Genomic DNA, 18,868 nt, shown 5'->3' on the forward strand with positions numbered 1-18,868 from the left:
ATGGAATTCGAGTTTCATATACTAACAATGATGTCAAGCTTTTTAGATTTTTAGTGAATAATGAATATTACTCTATAGATTACGAGTACTGATAGCCAATTATATCAACATAATATTATTTAACGGTGTATAATATCGTTAAGCTAAATTTAACTTTAAATATCTAACTCTTACTGTATTATACATTACAAAGTGTTTTTGTTCATAGGTATACCTATAATGAACTCTGTATAAATTATTCAAAACACTATTCATCATAAAATATTTATTACGACAATTTTTATATTGATAACATTATTCGATCATATTGATTTTTAATTAAAATAATATCCTACCTTCCTCTCGCCGACAAATCAACAAATATAATAAGTGACAGTATTATAGAACACAAGTACCTATTTAGTATTTTCATAGTCAACACGCGTAAAATATTTTATTATCTCGTGTTTACTTTGATATCATGATTTTAATAAACGACAAAAGAAAAAAAGAGGTGTCAATAATAATATTTACTTTTATATATTGTGCGTTTCAAATTGCAGTGAACTACAGGGGACAAAACATCAGTGTCCAGATTGAAATCTCCCGGGGGGTTTCGATATTGTATGGTCGCCACTTGCAGCATACAATATCGCATATACATTTCTATAATATATTAAATGTATATAAACTGTATACAAACATTCAGTGAAATATCGACTCGCAAACCTGTGTTGTTGCTGCCCGGAGTCCAGACGACTCATATTTATATAAATCAACTCATACGCGAGCACACATATGGGAGGTCCTGACCATATGGCAACGCTGTGTATCTTGCAGCGGGCCCCGGAGAAACCGTATGCGAATTCATCACCGCAGCTATCAATTACTATATTATGAGCACTTAGTGCTAACTGCAGCAGCAGATTTTATAATAATAATAATATGTTTTATCGACTATAGCTACTACCTACTTATATTGCAGTGCGGGACACAGTCGGGGAGGCATGAATGTGGCACCGACCAAGACTGCGGGTATATATTATTATGTTGGCCAATAGTAATATAATAATGACAGCTTCAAACTAGATCGTGTAGGCCGGGCTCGCAAATGTCGAGTGTTATAGTAGTTTGTACCTCGGGTACCTATAGTCAGTCTCGGTACCTACTAGGAGACAAAAAATTAGTCCCACCTTGAACAACTGATGTATTCGTTGCAATAAAGCGATGTGTTTTTTCTCGCGCGTTTACGTGTATTTCCTTTTATCGGTCTAATAATATCATGTAAAAAGAAAGGAATAATGTCCTAACGAGAACACACAAGAAATATGTAACGCCTATATATATTTTAAAAATAAAATAAAAAATGATATCTAGTTGAGAACGATCAATTATTATTCTTTTAAATGGATTAATGTAACAGGTCTCACCCCAGGACCAGTTAACACGAAGAGGTATATGCTATATATAAGGTATAATATTATGTATTGTGTTTTCTTCAACGTAGGTTTATTTAATTTAAATTTAAAAAAAATGTATAATATATAATGGATCTCAACCTACCATGTAAAAATAACGTTTCGTGCATCCATACTTTTTAAATATCTGATGTAGGTACCTACTTATTTTATGATTCAATGAAACCGGTTGAAAAATCATGTATTTTAAACAGTGGGGTAAGAAAAGGTTGGATAATACATCATAATTCATAAGTTTTAAAATGTTTGATGTTCAACAGAAAACTGGAAAAATGAGTTTTTATATATTTAAGTATAATATATTTTAAGAAAAACATTATTACGTTTATTAAATGCGTATATACGTCATACGTCAAACAAAAACAATTATGGCCCACGGGATATAATTTTATGTATTTTGTTTATAAAATCTAAAGCACCCAAAGCTTATACCCTAAATCATTATAATTTATTAAGTTATATTTAGCCCTTCCACAATTATAAGACTATTATCTTACGTACTTTGCATGATGATTTAAATGGTTTTCTTGTGATACTTACCTCAGAAAAAAACATTTATTAAAATTAAAATTTTCATCTGTACTTTGACCTTCTGATACTCAAGAATGTGCCCTCGATAATGAACTTTATTGAAATCATTATTCTATAATAAATTTATTAAAATACAATTATTTAAAATTAATGAATATAAATGTAACAAAATTAGATAGTTATACGATACACCTATACCTATAACGATTTTAGTTTTTTTGTTGTAATTATTCAAAACTATTATTCATGGGGATTTGAAACTTGAACGTTATTATTGTATTTTATACAGGTACGCAATGATATTTTCCAAACCTTAAGATTACATATTTTGAGGTATTGCCTATTTTTATCACGAACCTATTCATCACACCATTTTACGAAGAGTCGGTAATAGATTAATACTTTAGTCGGTTATATTAATTATAACCACGATTATAACACAATAATATGATGTAAATATTATTTTCTATTTTGACGTATACTTATTGAATTTCAAAGGAGGGTAATTTTTTCGATGTTTACATACAGTAACTTAATATGCATCTTGAAAAAAATGACAAAATATTGTAACATAAACAGGATTTTTCACAACGGGAGAACTGATAATGACGATGATAAAAAATTTTCTTATTAAATTAAAGACATTTAAAGTATAGATAGTTTGTATAGATTTGGCTAAAAGAGCAGGCTGTCAATTTTTCCGATTACCAGATAAATACGTCACTGACAAACACATGTTCCGTATTTTCATCTACGTAATTTTGTTTAATTCTATTGTAAATCGGAATACAAATGAACAAGTGTATAACATTATAATATATAATACAGTAAGACACGATTAATAAATTGTAGAGCAGTTTTAATAACATTTAATTGTTGTGGGAAAAACTAAATAAAGTGTCTAATGATAATAATTTACAGAATTCAACAACCATTTTTGTACTTGTACGCGTATTTAATAAGCCTTCACAAACTCGTTTTAACATCTTGGACGGTTTAATGATACATTATGGTAAATAAATGCGGCACCGATCGACAGTATAATATTGTATGTTTTACACAATAATTGTTTTAGAGATTGTTTGGATGGTGACCTCTTATATACAATAATTATGTTGTTTAGCCCGGTGCAGGTAATTGTTTCCACTTTGCAGTATTTTCAAACACATATTTTACTTATATCGGTTATTTCATAAGCCGTATTGACGAATTATAATTTAAAAACAACTAAAAAACTTTTGCGTTGACTTATCAACATCTTAGTCGATCAAAAAAAACGATTGGTAGCGAACATTGTTCTACAGGCACAGTTTCGCTCATAGTATAATATAAAAGTGCACACACACATAATAATAATAAATAATAATAATACAAATAATTTAGCACACGCAGCTACAGAAGCGGGAGTAGCAGTCGACGCGCTTAATCTCGTGGACCTCGTTTATTTAAACGGCAAATAATAATAGTTTCCTTTGTTTCTCACGCCGTAGTGACTTGGCGTTTTTAGTTTTTTTTTTTTTTTGGTCGTAATTTTTCAAAGCGATCTCTCCTCGTCGAATGTGTTATTGCTTGCGTACGTGCTCGACGTTTAAACAAACATATGTTGCGCTGCTCACAAATACGATATTCTAACACATATAACTAATAACCATAATGTATAACACTGTTATCGCTTTATTTATATTGATATTATAATCATAGCCTCGGCGAGATTTGGGAGGGGCGGGGATACGAGTTCATACTGTTAAAATTTAAAAATTATATTATAACGTTTTATGAATTACTGTATGACTATTATTAAATATGATTTTTAAATTAGTGTGATGTCCAGTTATATTTTTTTGGGAGAGAGGATGGTGGATAAAAATAACTTAGATGGTTCTGCTACAACATGACTGGTCTACAACTTAAAGACTAAAGTACCAATAGATTTAATCTGAACTCAAAGATCTAATATAAAAAATACCCAAAACATCGGTACTTATATCTCCTCCGATGTGTATAAGATTATTATCGTCTTCTGTAATTATTTTAACAATAAAATAAGTAAGTTAATATTTTAATGTCTAAACGTATACTGCAGGCTCGAGTTTATTATGACAATGCTTTTTGTGTTTCTTTAAATAAATAGAAGAGACCTATGTGTTAGAATATCAGTCTTTTGGTGTAGAATCGTCTATAAGTTAGTTATCACTATATCAGTTTACCGAATCTGAGTCAGAATTAATATTTTTAGCAATTTATAAACGACGAAACAAAATTACTTTCTCATGTTTCCAATCTTGATTGACTGACTATGTTCGATGTTGATAAATGTATAGTGTTATATTCGTATATTTGCATTATGTTACACGCAAAATCCGGAATGTAAACTTTTGGGATGTATAAAACATATTATGTTGAAGAAAGATCAAGTAACTAATTGTTATAAATAAAAAAAAGTTATTCTTTTGTGTAGTAAAAATATGATGAAACATTTTCACATATCGTATAAAGTCCACAGTTTAGGACTTTGTCCGTACTATATGGTATACAAATATACACATATTTATATATAGTAAGTAAAGTTTTAATGGTAACTATATTATAAAACAATAATTGTTGATTAGGTATCATATTATATTATATTTATATCGGCTTTTAAATTTTTTTATCTAATTGATTTAAATATGAATACTGCATTATGCCTATATGAGTAAATACGATTCCTTATAAGACGAATACAAGCATATTTTCAAAACTATCAAATTTGAAAACTCGGATAAAACATTTTAGTCTATATTTATTTTTTTACAGTGTTGACGTTACTTAGGTTTACGCAGATAAAATAATTAAATATAAGTACATATAATAATAATATCATAGTATTATAAACATATGTAAAATTATATACATAACGTTGTTACGTATTTAATTATTTTTGCCCGTTGTTATACTTGTTAGGCGATTCTATTACGTATTATGTCCTCGCTATATATATTATTGCAGTGGGTCGAATGTTTTTCAGGCAATTCACCTGTAGCAATAGTAGTATAATATTGTAAAAACATATAGCAAAATCGAGTGCAAAAATAATAGTGTTTTCAACTCGAGGTTATATAATATATGAATACGATTAGCGGTATAATATCATCATCATCGTGTACCACGGTGGTATACACACACACCGTCACTCATATTATGTTCTCAAGTCTAGTATAACAATTATAAGTAATAACATACAGAGCTGGATGGGCAAAGACGCAAAGTATCGGTCCACCGAGTTTTATGGGATTTTAACCGACCCTGAATAAAAGGTAACGGCCTATTGATACATAATCATTTTTGTGTAATATTATTATTCATAATTTATTGTTCGGCGTTCGGACCAATATTTTCGGTCACATAATATTACTAAGCCGGGCCAAAATTTACTCGACCGGCCGCCCTTACGGTACAGTGCTTTTCATCGTCGGTCGCAGACTGTAAATAATTGTGCGATTGCTCGTCGGGTAAACGGGTTGCTGAAGACTTTCAGTCGAATTTTTGAGTTCCGTCCAGCAAAACAATAATATCGTACGGATCGCCGCACCAAAGCCCGCGCCGGCCGGTCGCCACTGCAGTCGTGTATTATACCATTGTTGTAGTAGTCGTCGTCGTCGTCGTCGTAGTAATCGTAGTATTATCGTACTCGTACGTCCCGACACGCGCGATTCTAATCGTATACGGATCGCGTTCGGGCGGCGCGTCCCCTAGACCGGTTTCAGAGATTTCGACGGCCGGGTGTTGTACGCGCGCGGTTGTTCGTACAACCTCGGCGCGGGGGTATCGCCGCCGCTTTGTCGCAGGGGAGTGGTCGCAGGTGTTTTACCCATTGTACGCGGCGGCCGTACGCATCGTTCGTGCGTGCAAGCGCGTGCGTACCGCGGTACGCGGGCGGCGGCAGCGGCGGCGGCGACGACAATAACGTGGCCCCAGTCTCGTACCGACGTCCGCGCCGACCGCTCGTTCTTCGTGCCGTGTGATACAGCCTCTGTCTGTTGCTGCTGCTGCTGCTGCTGCTGGTGTGCGCGTCGCGAGTGCATTTTGTTTTCGCATTTCGTTTTGCCGTCGTGAATATTCTCCAGTGCTGCACGTATCTAGTTTTCCGGATTACTGAATAATGTCCGCAAGCCGGTAGTAACGCAGGTGAGTTTTCTTGAAATTATTTCAATAACAGTTATTAATAGTAATTAAGATTGCCACTATACTATCGCTCGTACTCGGAGCTTGTAGTTGACGCCTCTGCCAGGTGGTAAAAAACTGGGGAGGTGCTGAAGTCTAAGCATTTTTTCAGCTAGTCTAATGTTACCCTGCACTACACAACTAGTAATTTCGCCCCCTTCCTTTTTCAACAATTACATTTTATTTAATTACAGCTTTGCACGCGTATAATAGTTTATACATTTTGTGACATAAAATATAAGAACTATAGTCGTCAGCCGGCCGTGAATGGCATGAATTGCGATAACACCGATTTTAAAACGGGGGGTGCTAGGACTCCAGAGCCTCCCAAACAGCGCCTATACATCTATGCTCCACACTCCGGCCAACGGCACTGCGGAGTGGTGCTGTCGGACATAAACAATAATGCATTTTTGTGCCGCCTCTGGACCAGGTCGTAACACGATTCGCAATCGAACAAATTTGGTTTGATTTCGCACGTAATCGATACGTCTATTATCACAGCGTCTTTGTCGTAGGTCTTCGGTCGAGAGGGTTCGAAAGTGTCTTACTAAGTGGTCGGATAAACCACCTACGCCCATATGTAATAATATTATACGAAGCGTCCACCATTAATTATCTATCCTGTCACCGATTGTTTCCGGTCGACGTACCACGCCTGGTGACCGAAGTCGCGACGATTGTCGCCGTCGTGGTTGTTCAAAAATTATTGTTGTCATAGGGGTTGTTTTTTTTGTTACCGAGGGTGTGGGGGTCGATGCAGACGAAAATGGCCACTGTTTGTATAGATACCACCTACCTACGTAATCTCTATTGTGTGTAGGTGTATATACCTATATAAAATCTTAAAGGTAAACAAAAAAAGGGGAAAAAATCATCCCGATGGGCCTCGCAGCACGTTTTGCTGGAACACTCAATTATATTTCGTGTCCCGTCGTCGTCTTCGGGTTAGTCACCAACGGGTGGCACCACCACAGGGACATGCTATATAATGCCCTACGCGGCCGTCCGGCGCCTGCACAGACGCGACGGTCCGTGAACGTCCGACGGTCACCGCTTACCTGGTCCATGGCGCCATGCGGGTCACGACAATCACGACCGTGGTGTGAGGAAAGGGGTAGGGTGTAGGTGGTAGTAGCCCCGACGTATAGCTTTTAGCGTCTATAGAGTAATGTCGTAGGTATATATTAATGTTATCACTATTGTACATTATAACTGCAGTCGTGTGCGATTGTCGTGCACGATATTTGCATTTGCACCTACCTCCATGTCTATATGCTCGCACGTCCACGGGTCGATTTTTTTCCGTTCTTTCAAAGAGTAGGATACATATGTATATACTTATATCGCAGTGGGATCGAGTAGACGGTGCGATCTTAACCTAAACACCATTGCTCGGGTGCGGATTTATGCAATACGTTCAACTTTGAAGGAGGTACCGCCTAAATATATGTATACCTATATAGTATATTATATATACATAGATAATATTACCTACTATTAAACTTGGAAGCCGGCTTATTTTATTTTCATACGAAATGGAATAATATTGTCCGAAAAAAAATCTTAAAAACCGGTTGCACCCTGCGACATCCAGAACAATAACCCGCTCGCATATAGATACACCCGTGACAATAATAATATGTATTTTATAATGCGGTGTGCACCTATAATAGTATAATGTGAGCGCGCAAGCGATTGTTCTGATGACCTTGGTTGACCCTAGGACCGGTACAGTGTATCTGTACGTTTTTTCTCGGAGAAAACTGTTGGAATTAAAGCACCCCACACACGATATTGTGTATACAATATAATAATATATACATATATAGTGTTGGATCGTCTCAGCTCCCGAGTTCGAGGGGTGTCCGCTGCCATCATGGTAACAACGCCATCATACAGCAGTGGTTTGCTGCTCGTTCGTTGTATTATTATTATTATTTATTACGATATGTACGACGACGATTGGTGTGAACCACAAAACTCTACAGACGTCTTATACTCATGACGGCGACGTCAAACTAAACGAAAAGCGAGTTCGCTTAGTACGTTATGGGTATGTCCGAATCGTGTTAGTTCGGAGACTTCACCACTATATTACTATATTATATGTTATACATAGTATGCTGCGTATTCGTTTATGGTTTGTTACGTGTTAATAGCGTGGGTTTTTTATATTTAGTTTTTTATGTTCTCCTGGACTGCAGCAGGACATTATATTATTTTACCATTTTCGCGCCGCGGCGTCCATGTGACGTGATATTTTCCCGCCTTTTTGATCCACTTGGTTTGGAATAATTGTGTGTAAATCTGTCCGATGATTTTTCACCATTTTAAAATATATTATATTATTTTATTTTGCATGATGGATAACTGACACAAATAATTCGGGCAGAATCCGTTTGGAATAATTAAAAATAAAAATAAAAGCTATTTAGATGAATTTTGAGTCCCCGCGTTTTGACCAAACACTATTTCGAGACATTCTATTATAATCAAATATATTGACACAAAAATGATACAATATTGACCCACCAATGTTATAATATAATTGAATTACTTATACAGTTATGCATATATGACATAAGTATACTATTTTGGAATTTTTAATTGTGAATTGTCTTATTTTGTTATTTTTAATTCATAATTATTCAACTTAAAATATTATTTGCATAATAGCTTTAGGTAGCCGCCGGTAGGTACTACCCACTACTTATACAGCTTGGATTTTCCAAACCTATTTATAATATTTTAACACTTACAATAAATTCTATAACTTCTAAATAACGATCGTATACTTGCGTGCGTGAAACCGCCTATTCCTACAAGGTACATATTGTGAACATGATAGAGCCATAGACTTTGTGCATCCTGCCTTGACAGAGGCCGATCGGCGTGTAATCCTCAGGAAACAAGTGGCACTTGTCATCGGAGGTGATCAAGACTTGTTTCTATAAATAATATGCACTCAGTGACGCGTAAACACTAAACGGTTGGTTAGAAATCGAATTGCATGAACTAATGTACACACACGCACTCGCGAACGCAAAAAGTAAAAAATATAAATCGAATACTGTGCAGTGGTAGTGAACAGGGCCACGAAGGCTAACGAACAGCCAACGGAAAATGTCTTTGTTTCCGCCTTCCGCGAGTATACCATATACCATATACCATATACCATATACCTACTATAGGTAATAAATTACCTATAATACCATAATAATAGGTATATATGGTTAGCTGTCGCTTAGCCGTGCTGTATATTCGAGGTGAGTTGGTAACCGTGACATTTTCCGTTGGTCATCATTCTTGCAACAACCGGGTGCTGCCGTTGTGTCATCCGTATATTCTTCGAATCAGTCTCTCCGTACGCCGTTCGATGTACTTACGGGGATTTCGTTCGAATCGTTTTCTCGTCGCCATCAGCAAATGCATATTATAGTGCTGCGAAACGCGGCGAAATAATTTTGATGAAATGAGTCTTCAACGAGTCTCCATATCACCTCCGGTCCGACCAAACGGTGTCGCTCGCCTTTTTCTCGAGGATTCACGGACAGCTCGTTAAGGTAGGATGCACATCACTACATCAGTCACATAAATTATATAAATAATACTATCCACTCGTTCTCAGTAAATTGAATACAACTCTGCGACACTTGTTTAGAATCTATTAGGTATACATACTATATTATTATACGTGAGCACTGTGCAGTCTATTTTATAATTTGTAAACGGTTGAAAAATCCAAGCGAAACCTCGATAAAATAGTCGCGTGACGTACAAGTTTATTGTACGATAAAGTTGCTTCGTATCGTTTATAATATTATATGATTACTTAGATCACGTATATAATACCAGATCTGCAGCATTATTCTATTATTGTGGGCCGTGGCTGACTGCAACGGTATAAATGTGTAGGTTGCGAATTTGGCAAGACGAAAGACAAAAGCGCCCCGAATATAGGACGTTTTAGTTTTTTAATAACGGTGCATCGTGCATGTATACAAAATATTATGTATATATGCCCTCAAATAAAGTATACTCCGAATGTGTAACATCGATAGTTATGGGCATGGGTTTTTTTTTTATTAACTGTGATAAAATAATTCGGCGTTTTTAATTCTACAGCACTTGACATTGCGTAACAATAATAAAACGTATAATTCATATGATCATTATTCGGTAGCTACACAAAAAAAATTATAATTAATGAAAATATTATTTATTTATTTACATAGAAAACGGGTTTCTATACCATAGACAATATCAAAATAAATTAAGCAATATCAAGTTTTGTACTATAGTTGACATCATAATTTAAAAATATTATAAATACAAATAATTTTATAAAAACAATAGTTTTTCTAAGAAGAAAATATAACATTGGAAAAACAGGTTGAAATTTTTTAATACGATTTTTTCCAACTGGTATAAACGTGCTTTGCCCCAATAATTTGTACAACCAATTCTATATAGTACGTTTTTCTAATTTGAATTTTATCTCGAACAATCAATATAATATATGACGGTTAAACAAATCTAAAATATCATATTATCGAATTATAATCAGCGTAAAGACACTTGTAAATACTAAATTATATATTATATTGTGTGCACAGCAAAAAGTAAATACATTTATTGTTTATACCTATATAGTATCAAAAATTAAACAAAGCTATGCGTATATGTATAATAAAAACCCACTCACTCCTAAATCTTAAAAAAAAAACAGGAAACAATTGTTAATCGATGACCACGTTTCATTTTTCACCTCCTTATCATAATCGACTAAATAGTTATAATGTTTAATAATCATGGCCTATATCTTATCACGGTTTTGTAGGCCATTATATTATAGCCGTTTAATATGTAATTCAAAATTCAAATATTAATTAGGGATACCAACACTTGAAAAAACCATATGTTACCCACTTCCTTAAATCGTAAAAAAAGGATTTGTGGAGGAATATTTTTAAATTGTATTTATTAAAGACACTTAAATCGTTATATAATGATGGTGTATCCAAACCTATTCAAAATATATTTATGGGTGGCCGTCATTACATATACTCAATTTAATACCATGAACTATGTTGTTTAGTATATTTGTCTGTATTAATAAAAATACCGATTAAATAGGCATTGAAAAAATGTATTTAAATATTTAATTATTTTGATAGTAAAATGTTCTAATAACACAAGAAACTGAAATTGTTTTATATATTTAATTTTAAATGCATTCAGATATTTATTATGATCAAATTATTTTGTCATTCATTAAAAGTCATAACTTGGCGTTTTAAAATCTGTCAAATAAACTAGTGTGATATTTTATGGGTATTATATATAGAGATTACCTACTATTATAATATTACAGTTGATTTCACAAAAACAGACTAACAATATTTTAAATTGGTTAAATCTGGTAGTTGTACAGTATATTATTATACCTACCTACGTATTTTAACGTAAAAAAAAATATTAATAATAATGTTTTGTATTGATCAATACAATATTAGCATATTATTTTGATAACCTATAGATCGGGATCTTTTTCAGGTACTGTACTCAATATATTTATTGGAAATCAATTTTTATTAAAAACATCTAGTCCGTTCTAAAGTTATAGAGTCAGAAACTGAGAAATATAAAAATATATTGAATTGTATTACAGCCACACGATCATCATTTTTAATTTATTTGGAAAATGGTATTTTCATGATAATATTATGTGATATCATTTTTTAATTAACGTCAAATAAGTTATATTTACTTTTCTTTGTTTTTTGATTTTATATCCTCTTTAGAACTGCAATTATGGCAGTGGCGTAAATAATACCAAAATTCGCGTACTTATAAGGTTTTTGAATCCCTTCTCGTAAATAATTGTTGACCTGCACGGTAAGAAATCCAATCTCTAGTCTTGCGGTCATTGTGTGGTTAAATACTACAGCATTGGCTATTATCCCCGATTTCACTGATCATAAGTGTGTGCAGTGCACTCACGTGCATACAACTATATTATAATAAGTATAGGTACACTACTACACTATTATATACACCTGTACGCTTTTAGGTTTTAGAAAATATAATATTATAATCTTCATTATCGATACACTTAGCGTTTAACACAATAGTTGCCGTGTACACGTTGTAATAATAATGGAAATCGTTTCTCTTCTGGCTGTACGCAGTGTATATTTTCTTTTACAACACAATGCCTGCTGACAATGACAGATGAACCGCGTCGTCGTCCCGTGTACATAGCACGTGCTACGCGGGTTTTGGGAAAAGTAGATGAAAAAAATTAGACCCATTGCTTGAAAAAAAAGATAGATATATATAAATATATAATATACTTTATACCTATGTATAATATAATAATAATACTACACATAAAAACCGGTACCATCTGTGGCGGCTTCGGGGACAGTGGCGTGCATCTTCTGCTATACGGCCGGCATAGGACCCGACGGCATACAATGGATTATCCGTAAAGCATGTGCGCCTTCTATGGTCAATTTTAATTACGAGCCTTCTTCCACATTATAGTCTATTATATATTTTTAAATATATGTGTGTATGTGTATGTTGTGTAATGTGTACCTATATAATGTAATATTTAAATGCACCCGCCATGTTGGATATTATCTTGTGTCAACATTTTAGGGCGCATTATTCATCAGACGCCGCCGCCGAGGTTTTCTTTTCGTTTTACATTATTATGGTAATCTGCTAGCGGGCGTACCTACGAGTCGCTGCTGCCATCTTTCGCCGGGTATACCCTTCTTGGCGGCATCAGTGCTGTACAGGTGTGGTACCTGTAGCAAATCCATATAAAATTATTATGTTCGAGTTGTGTAAGCCAAAATTAATGTTTTCGTCATCAATATTATATTCACTAAATCTTATTATATTTCTTTCAGCAAGGAATAACGCAATAATACACAATACATAATATTATATACCTAGGTTCCTGCTTAATATGTATACCTGTTTATTTTTTTTTCACAAGTGTTATTTTATGCATACATAATTATGATTTGGTTTTTATGTTATGATATTTACTTAAAAAATTCAAAATTGTATGCTATAATATCACTTGATTATAAAATAACAATAATAAATTGGTGAACAATGTATAATTGACGGCAAGATTTGCTGTTGAATTATCAGCAAACCAATTAATTGATAATCGATATTAACATAATATAATAGGTTATTTTAAGCTAATTTATTCGTTTGTATTGCACCTACTTCTATACTTATATTTGCTTAAAATTAAAAATATGGTTCCGAAAATAATGAAAAAAATTATTTCTGATAAAGCATTAGTCATTGTAAAATATAATTTAATATGGTATTATGATTTTCCCTTGAATCGTTATAACATAATGATTGTGATATCAAATATCACAAACGGTTTCCGGTAAATGTTAAAAATATTAATTCTTTATGTGATCGTACATAATATAGGTATTTAAGTAGAATAATTTATTACCTTATGCTTTTTTTTATTAAATTTCTCAGGTTGGTTAAAAAATACAATCATCTAAATTTCCATTACGTTATTGTATAAGTTAATGCTAACTAATCGCATTTAGAATAATTTACTTAAAAATAAATAGATTTTTCTTTGAATAATGGTGATGATGATGTTATTAAGATAAATTGTATTTTAAAACGATTTTATTGATTGTTCTTTTATTTAATTCTGTTCTGGTAGTTTTGGAATATTTTTTTTATACATACAATGATTGTACAAACCAGTTTTTGGTTTGTACAAATGTGTTTCATATAATCAAACTCCTAATGTCTTCTTATATGAAAAAGTAACCCGATTATATTATGGAGATAAAATCGAAAGTTATAATGCGCAGTACGGCTAGAATCGAATACCTAGGTAGATGGCCGCTGTAAAAAAAATGGAAATGATGGTCAAATTATGTAAAACTGTAATAGAATGACTGTGCGTGAGTGACGAATATTGTATTTTATTTAAACCCTTAACAACAGTGGTTAATACTTAATAGCTTATAATGTGTTTGGGTATTTAACAGTTTTAGAAAATACACATGTCACATATTTATCTGAATTTCAACTTATGTAATATTTAAACAGTAAATGTATTATTTTTTAAATTAAATTAATTCATTTTCTGCATACGTTTTAAAATGTTGAATTCAAATTATTATAAGCAGTATAATATTATTTACATAAGCAATAACTAATTGTATGTATGCCTTCTTTTTTTATTATTACATTTATTCATAATTGTATTTTATTCCAATGCTAATAATGGTTATTTTTTAATTTTTGATGACTTTTCAATAAAAATTGTTGATAACTCTTTATAGTGAAAAAAGGTAATTTTTCAATGACACTAGCTAGTTCCTGTTTCTTTTATCACACTTCAATCAATTGCATTTTAGCCTGCTTAGCATTTTAACACAATACTTATAAGTTTTAAATGATGGATAATATTATGTATCGAGTATAATATATTATACATAAGCTAAGTAGGTACAATGGTACATACTATATCGTATTGCAATTTTTTATATTTTTTATTAGTCTGGATTGATTTTTTGGGTAAATTACAAAAGCCTATTCTTTTTGAAACCGTATAGTGGTATTGAAATGTGAGTGTGTTAATTAACGTATTTTATCATTCAATGAAATTAATGGCCCATGTCAATGGACACCGCCCGTTGTTGAAAACCATTCAAATCACAACGATGTGATAAAATGCGTACTATAACAGTTGTAGGTAGCTGATCAACAATATTTAACGTGCTTTAATATATGGTATAAAGCGTAGTAGTATGATGTTTATTACTTATTTGTAAATAAATGGGAAATTTTCTATTTATTTAAAAAAAATTGTATTTGAAATTGTTTTAATTATAACATTTTATTCTAATCGTCAAATATTACAACATAAGTTATTAAAATTAAAATTGAAGTTACTTATATTGAATAAAACATTAAATACCAAAATAACAATCACTTACAATTTATGACTATCTAGAATAAAGAATTATTATCTTAGATTCTGAACTGAGAGAGGAATATACTGGTTTTACAACATTACGCGTGTGATGTATTTTAGCAAAAAAGTTAAACTCCACTTGCTCCAATTGGGTTTATGTATATAATATTTGTCTTAGAATCATGGTAGAATTGCGCTCAGTTAGCAGCTTAAAAGTCGTATTGTAAACATTTTAATATTATAGTTTGAACAAGATTAAACCATAATATATGGTATCTTCAATATTGTTTATTTCATATTTTTAAAGTATTTTATTTTAAAATTCAAAGAAGTATACTTAAATTCTTTATATTATTATGATTTCATTATTACATAAAAAAAGAAGACAACTTCAGAATTCATGTTATCACATAAATAGTATTCTTACATACGATAAGTACCTTTTTTCAGGCTCGTAAATTTATATTCTTTATTTAGTTGACAAAATTAACTGTAATTTGTATTTATAAGTATTTCGTTTATATATTGTATTTGTATGTACCTATACAGAAAAAATAGGGTTTGTTAATTTATTGTGAATAATTATCTTCTAAAAAATGGTTTTTGTAGTTTAAAATTATTATTATGATTGTGAATTAGTGATTCTTATTTTTATGAAATTGGTTTTATCTTAGTAAACATATTTGTGACTAATTAATCTAAATTATTTTAACCATGCATTTTTTAAAATAGATTTTATTAATTTCTGTATATTATTCGTTAGTAAGCTTATATTAAGTAACGGCCATAATACATTATTACCAATAAATTAATTACACAGGGTTTTAACATTTGCCGACAGTAGCATTAGCTATTCAATATTCTTTGATCTTTTTATCTACTGTATAAACGTATAGGACTGTAGTGCAGACTGTGGAGTATAGTGTGTCAGCGAAAAATTAAATATTCTTGTTTTTATATTCTTACTATTATAAATTCATTTTACCTAGATACTAAAACATTAAAATATAGTACCACAATTCAGTCGTATAGTTTGATGTTTGTGTTAATTCTTTGTTATTGTTTTATGCTCGTACGAGGATTTTTTTCTCAAAATTAATTTTGAGTTTTGTCGACAATGTTCGTGTGTATTAAATTCATCATATCATACATATTATTACGATAAATATAATAATATATGTGGGGCTAAATTAAAACAAATAGTATAATATTTTAATAGATGTTACATTATTTCATTAAAAATTATAACTACATATACAATACGACATTTTAGTTCTGAGAACTAAGAACACTAAAACGTTATTGTATCCACTGACCGTTTTGTTGAGTTTTGTATTCACTGCGGATATGTTTGTAAGAGTACTTTTTTTTGTTAAAAATAAAACGGTAGCCACACAAGGAGGTATTATACACCAACCGGATGCGTGCGCGTGTACGTGTCTGCTCAAGACGCGGTAGGTTTAAAGTAAAAACTAGTATCGAAATCATTTTTTCCTCTTTCATACTTATTATAACGTATTCAGCTAAGTTCAAGAGAAACCGTACTGGGCTTGGAATGACTAGGTACCTACCTACTGTTCGTTTTTGTGCTCGGTTAGAACCATATTTCCCCTCTAAACAATTACTGTGGTCAACAAAAAAAATATATGTATATATTTTAAACCATCCACCGTGAACTCCAACTTTTGCTAGAATTTGAATAACATATTCGTTTGAAGATATTTTTATAAACCAATTGAAATATACATCGAATACCTATCATAATATTTTGAATAATGACGACGCTCCAAATAATAATTAACTAATAAACCAATATTTAATAAAGAAACAATACAAGTATAAGGTACTATGTCTATTACTATATCGTAATAAGTAGATATTAAGTAATAACTCTGATTCGCAATTAAATTAAAAGAAAACAGTTACCTATTTATTTTTTGTTTTTTGTATGTAATCTATAACTTTTATCTGGTCGGACATTTGACTCGCAATTTATTTTACTAATAAACTGATAGCACGACTTATACTATATATTATGATATTAAAACATTATAACTACTTTATCAAACATGATATGGACTTGATATTGGTATCTATTCCGTATTTGTTTTCCGATAAAGGTCAAGTATACATAATTAGTAGAGTAATAATATTATCCAGTAGCATTAAAACTTGTAGAAACTGAGTAACAAACTAAAAAAGTACCCATATTTTGTATAGTATCTACTTTTATTTAGGTACCTATATAGTATATAATATGTGTGGCGTGCTAGTGTGCCACTGACCACTGGGATTCTACCTAAAAGTTCGGTAAAAGAAGTCCAATGTCATAAATGTCCACGAACAAAAGTCCGGTTTATTTATTATGATATACATTTATTTATAAGTTAATTATATGTTTATGTACACAATATTATACTTTTATGATTAAGTAAAAAAAGATATAGGGCGTATGATAAAACATTTCATTTTTAAGTTTGATAGATCATATTTTAACTCCTTTAGTCGCATACAGTACATTGGAATTTAATTTATTATTATACTGGTAATATAATATTTTATCAATCTGACCAAAAAATTATAATGTCATATTTTTATTTTTATTGTACCAATAATATTGTTTTGAGTTGAAAAATACTTACTTATATATATATATACAAAATAAATAAATCGGACTTTTGTTCGTGGACTTTTACGACATCGGACATTTTTTACCGGACTTTTGTTCGTAGATTCCTGACCACTGTGTCAGCGAGGAACTATTATCAAAATATTTGTAAATTATTACAAAATCTTTTAACTTTTTAGATACCTACACTTAAAAATATATTTAATAACATATAATTGATTTGCTTGTGATTATTATGGTATAATCGTACAGATATTTTATTATTTTAGATAAAATTATAAGTTCTATAAATTGCATCTACTGGTTCGCAATATTCAATATAATATATAATTATATGATAAATTCACCATAATAATCCATTTACTGTAGTAAAATATTGAGGGACACTCATTAACCGGTGTATAATTTATGAAAGTAAACATGTACACATATAAAGCTTCTTGTTAAAAATATAATTATAGTTTAAATTAGGTTAATTTGCCTGAAGTGACTACTGTTTATTATTATATATATTTTTTATTGATCTTAAGCACATTGACCATTTAGAATATTTGGTAGCCTATTTAAAAATCATGTATTATTTAATAAAAAATATATACCTAATTGAACTTTCTACAAAACATAATTACTTATGGGGTACCTACAATAAAAACGTACTAAAATTATAGTTTCAAACAAACGATTTTCTATTTTGCATTGTTCTCTTTATAGTTCCATTAAATAAGCTTAAATTTATATTATTCTAAACATGACAATTAATATGTACTTATATATCATTGACGAAATGCATATTTTTACCTTTAATTTACCTATATTGTCACATTTATATATCAATGTAAAATAATAAATGTATTTTAAATTTGAGTGAAAATATAAAACATCAATTTTTATGATTGTGAACCGTAGTCTAATTTTATATTCATATTGTACATTTACTATGTTGGTTAATAAGATAAATTTCTTTTAAATCGTCATTCGTTGAAACACTCAATGTAATTTGTTAGTAAAAAATCGTCCAAAGCCAATAAAATATGCAGATACATCATAATTATATTA

At 31.3% G+C, this 18,868-nt stretch overlaps 1 protein-coding gene across 1 annotated transcript in view; it reads left to right on the forward strand.

Moving 5' to 3' along the window:
• The first annotated feature begins 5,932 nt into the window (after window positions 1-5,932).
• The window catches only part of LOC111042656 (semaphorin-5A), a 47,537-nt gene continuing 34,601 nt past the window's right edge, over window positions 5,933-18,868 (forward strand). Inside the window, exon 1 of the mRNA XM_022327341.1 lies at window positions 5,933-6,155. The gene's annotated coding sequence lies outside the window, so the exon portion shown is untranslated. The remainder of the gene's footprint in view (window positions 6,156-18,868) is intronic.

The sequence above is a fragment of the Myzus persicae genome, unplaced genomic scaffold (assembly GCF_001856785.1).
Source record: "Myzus persicae strain clone G006 unplaced genomic scaffold, MPER_G0061.0, whole genome shotgun sequence".
NCBI classification, from domain to species: Eukaryota; Metazoa; Arthropoda; class Insecta; order Hemiptera; family Aphididae; genus Myzus; species Myzus persicae.